We start from the raw sequence: 4,962 nt of genomic DNA, 5'->3' as shown, positions 1-4,962 counted from the left end.
ATATACAACATAAACATGTTTTTAAGGTGGTAGGGTACTAATAACTGGGCAAAAATTATTGCATCTTGGGTTTTTTATACTTGTTTCAGTGGCTCGACATCAAAGATATTCAGGTATTTGGGGATTTAAAAAGTTGCATTGATGGGATAAAAAGGCTCAATTGCTTTTGGCCTCCAGTGATGTCATAGGGGATGAAACTGTGTTAGTTAAAGGTTGTTGCAAGATTCTCACAAATCTTATATTCTTAGGATAAAGAGTGAATATTTTATGACCATAGAAACCCAACCTATGTAAGTAGGTGATATAAGTTTGAGAATATAGATACTTTGGAGATGAGTTGTTAGTCTAGTATGATGCTAGAGCCACATAAAAGATTTGATCATGGACAGATTTGTGATCCAGTGAATTAGTTTCCCTAATAAATCAAATGTCTTTTCTTCAATCACTTACAACTTCATTCGTTGTTTGTATTTCATTCGGTTGTTGTTTTTCAATTCACTTATAACTTCATTCGTTGCCTGTTTTTCATTGTGTTGGATTTTTATTCCCAGCATGGCCAACTCCGCCAGTTTCCACACTTTGCTCATATTGACCTATTTTACCACTTATTCATCCCAAAAGATTTCAATATTTACTAACAAAATCATTTATCTCCCCGAGAGATAAAATTCAAAATCCAAAACACCATTACATTTCTAGTTCTCCAATATCTTCATACCCACAAATATGAATATATTTACATGAACAAAGCTTACATACGAGAGGATATGACTATTTTTCCTCAGCTCAGAGACATTTGTATCCACCAGTTCTCTCCCAGATATTATAGATACTCTAATTCATGGCTTGCATTCAATGGAATGTCGAGTCTTGTTTTTGAGTCGGTCACTTCTATAAAACATTTGGTCCTGTTCAATAACAAGATTGTTAGTTAAAACGAGTGGACATATAGTGATTTAGAAATTGTTTTTTCCTATCAAACACAAGGTTGGACATAATAGAGCATCACAGGGAAGTTTACCATGGACATATAATGGTAAATCAATATTTATAATTCTCCTTCACCGCAATATGCCACAAACGACACACGAATTTATGGTGGAATTTTGAACGCAAAGAAACTTATATTATACCTTGTTTTTGCCACGTGTCACTATTTTGTTTTCACACATTTCTCCAAAACTGCCCGAAGAGAGATCAGACCATTTAATTTTTATGACAAATTTTTTTTTGACATTTTATTTTTAATGACAATTTTTTGTTTTTTATATATGAAAACATGAGACCTTAATCAATCAAGCAATTATATATACCTCTCAAGCAATAATATATGCCTCTGTTGAGGGTTCCTGCTATCCTTGTTTCGATGTTTTTGACAGTACTTAGATGGCATAGAGACATGCATGGCGTAGACGCTCAAATCCTCCTCTGCCAATTTGCGTTACGAAGCCACCGGTTATTTTCTCGATCTCAACTAAATTTTATGCATTGGGATGATGCTAAGTCATGCGCAATTTTCAGCTCAATCAAATGAATTTTAGCTACGGGAATATTGTAAGATGTCGTTACAAAAGTTTCAAAATCACTTACAAAGTATTTTTGACTGAGACACAGACCAAAGGAAATCACGGTTCAGCCCCTCACTACTTCGTGGCAAAACTTAGGGCTCGATTCCAACAATCTGAGGGTGAGCAACGAGGCAACGGGTCCTCCTAAAGAATGGCCCGTCAATACAATTTTGTTCCCTTGTATTAACTGGCGCCTAAGATACTTCAATGGGATGCTCTTGGCTCTGTCAAGAAACCCCGCATGAGCAGCACCCGCTCCCAGGCTCAAGGACCTCTGCAGTATGTTGAGATCGGTTAGCGCATCCATAAACCCCGTGGTGCCTCTGCAGGCGATGATCATGTGATATTTGGCCAGGCTTTTAACGACCAGAAGAACCTGCTTTCGGCCGATCTCGAAGCCTTCTTTTCGCAGCTTGTCTTCTTCCAGAAATTCATAGATCGCCGTTTCCGGCAAGCCGAATGTGGTATTCAGTGTTTCAAGTTCATGCCGAAGATTGTCGCTGTATGCAACGGCTGAAAGAATCAGCGCATCGGCAAGCCAGACGGGATGACGGTCTTGCTTGATTATTTGGCTGAGCGTGGCCATCGATTTTGTGGTTCTGCGAATACTAATGTCTCTCCCTCCACACCACCACGATGTCTCGCCTCCCCAGGCGCCTCACCTTCTCGTCTGTGCTCACCGCAACGTATCTTGTTGAAAGACGGTCGGTTCGTATGGAGCGTCGCGCCTGGCATTGCGCAATTCAAATCAACGGTTAAGGATTACTCAATCGTCTAACAACCAAATCGAATAGCACATATTTTGACACTACAGCAGTTTGGAGAGTTTATTTCAGAGGGAAACGCCTTACGGCATAAATATGATATATTATACGATAAACTATAATGAATAAATATAATAAAAAAACATGACAATTTTATAACTTTTTAAAATAATATACACATTTATAAATTCTCAAAATAAAATATATGTAATTTTAATATTAATATATTTATTAGGATATCAAAACTTCCAGCAAAGTTACAAAAATTTAAATTCATTGAATAAATTAAGAAGTATATAGAATAAATTATGGTGTTAAATAATTATAAAAATATTTTTTATTATAATATTAATTTAGATTCATCATAATCTTAGATATATCAAGTGTTGAGAGATTAACTTTTTCTAAATATCAATTTTTTTTTGAGTTATATATATATATATATTAAACTTAACGATCTAATAATAAAGATGGGAGAGTGGGTTTGCTTGGTCTAGAATGTGAATAATCTAATCACCTCGCTTTTGGTCGGACATCAGGAAATCATACCGTGGAATTAGTTAGATGAAAAAATCCATAAAATTTAATAATAAATATGGGAGAGTGGGCTTGCATGGTCTAGAACGTGAATAATTTAATCACCTCGCTTTTGGTCGGACATCAGGAAATCATACCGTGGAATTAGTTAGATGGAAAATATTTTACACGTGTAAGGATATTTGAACTCCTTATTGTAAGACATGCTTTATTTTTTTAGCTGAAAAGTATTATCCAGATTAATATTTTTCTTTTAATGTGGCGGAGAATGTGATATAAAATGTAAATTTTATCTTAATAATGTAACAAAATAATTACGCTGTAAGGCGTTCCCTCTGAGAAAGACATCTTTACGCCGTAAGGCGTTCCCTCTGAGAAAGACATCTCTAAAATGTGACGTGTGCAATCCTGAGTCATTGATTTTGTGTGTTAGATGATTGGGGTGTTTTCTGCCGTTAGTTTAATCTGTTTTTTCATAGAAAAATAGTTTTTTTCTCATAGTAATGGGCCATGAAAGGCCAGGCCTACTCTGCTGGCGATGAGAGTCTTCCGCTGGCAATGAAACTCTTTGCAGACACTGCCTTCTGGCGATGAAACTCTTCGCAGAGACTCTTCATGTCTTTTGCGACCAAAGATCCAAAGCGAGCGGATGAGTTTGTGCCCCGTCGGTTCATGGGTTCGGAAGGGGAGAAGATGCTCAAGTACGTTCTCTGGTCCAACGGCCGTAGTCTCTATCATATTCATCGCTAATACCTTAGTTGCTTCATCGCTAATACCTTAATTGCTTCATCGCTAATACCTTAGCAGCAGTCTCTATCATATTCATCGCTAATACCTTAGTTGCTTCTCAGGATCTCAATGGCGGTTGGAAGTATGCTCATGCTACTTTCTATGGAGGTGCAGATGCTGCGGGAACCATGGGTACTAACCATTTCCGGTTCTTATTCTTTTAATTCATCATTAATTAGCTGATTAGCTCTCCATGATTATTTTTTATTGATATGAATGTGTTTAATGTTGCAGAGGGTGCCTGTGGTTACGGCAACTTATACAGTCAAGTCTATGGGACCAACACTGCTGCTCTAAGCACTGCTCTCTTCAACAATGGGGCATCCTGCGGCGCGTGCTTCAAGATAAAATGTGTGGATGACCCCAAATGGTGTCTGCCAGGCAGCCCTTCTATTGTGGTCACCACTACCAATTTCTGCCCCCCCAATTACGCCCACCCCAGCGACAATGGCGATGGTGCAATCCTCCCCGAGAGCACTTCGACATGTCCATGCCTGCATTCCAACATCTCGCCATCTGGAAGGCTGGAATCGTGCCAATCCAATACAGAAATCCAATACAGAAGGTATAATATATTCAACTTTCTCTGCTTTAATTCTGAAGAAATCTACGCCTAAGTTTTGAAAGGTTAAATGATTATAAGGTAACATTATGATGATTGTTTGCAGAGTGGCGTGTGTGAAAGGAGGAGGAATGAGGTTCACCATTAATGGCAACTACTACTTCTACCTCATCCTCATTACCAATGTCGGCGGAGACGGCGCGGTGGCAAAGGTGAAGGGGTCGAATACCGGCTGGGTGTCTCTGAGAAGGAACTGGGGGCAGAACTGACAGTGCAATACCAATCTCAAGGGCCAAGCTCTCTCCTTCCAAGTCACCTCTAGCGGTGGCCGAACGGTTACTTCGTACAACGTGGCTCCCTCCGACTGGCAATTTGGACAGACCTTCGAAGGAAATCAATTCTAGAAGCGGTACGGCTAGGGCTACGTGGATATATATATATATATATATATATATATATATAGATATATATATATAGTTTTGTCTAGATAGTTGGTAGGGCAGAGGTGCGTTCCATGCCGCCACCCGCTCAAAAAGAGTCCATATCGATATATGCGATAGTGTGCTATGGTATGTGTTCGGTTAAATGTTCGTTTGTGTAAGAACGTTACAAGCAAATGTTCGTTTTTAAAAGAAGTGAACCGCCAATGGCTCTGCGTTCAATACAATATATATCTCAGAATTTGAAAATGGTGTTTGGACTCAACGTTTTCCATTATTATTTATTATAGGAGTTGTTTTTT

General features: G+C 38.5%; 1 pseudogene; it reads left to right on the top strand.

Moving 5' to 3' along the window:
• Positions 1-2,204: 2,204 nt before the first annotated feature.
• On the top strand, positions 2,205-4,624 carry LOC149171208 (expansin-A16-like; annotated as a pseudogene).
• The last annotated feature ends 338 nt before the right edge of the window (positions 4,625-4,962 follow it).

This window comes from Pinus tabuliformis, chromosome 4_2, assembly GCF_031772625.1.
Source record: "Pinus tabuliformis cultivar Carrire ecotype Pingquan chromosome 4_2, CPIR1, whole genome shotgun sequence".
Taxonomy (NCBI): Eukaryota; Viridiplantae; Streptophyta; class Pinopsida; order Pinales; family Pinaceae; genus Pinus; species Pinus tabuliformis.
Note: the sequence above shows the minus strand (reverse complement) of the source record. Positions and strands in the feature narration are given on the sequence as shown.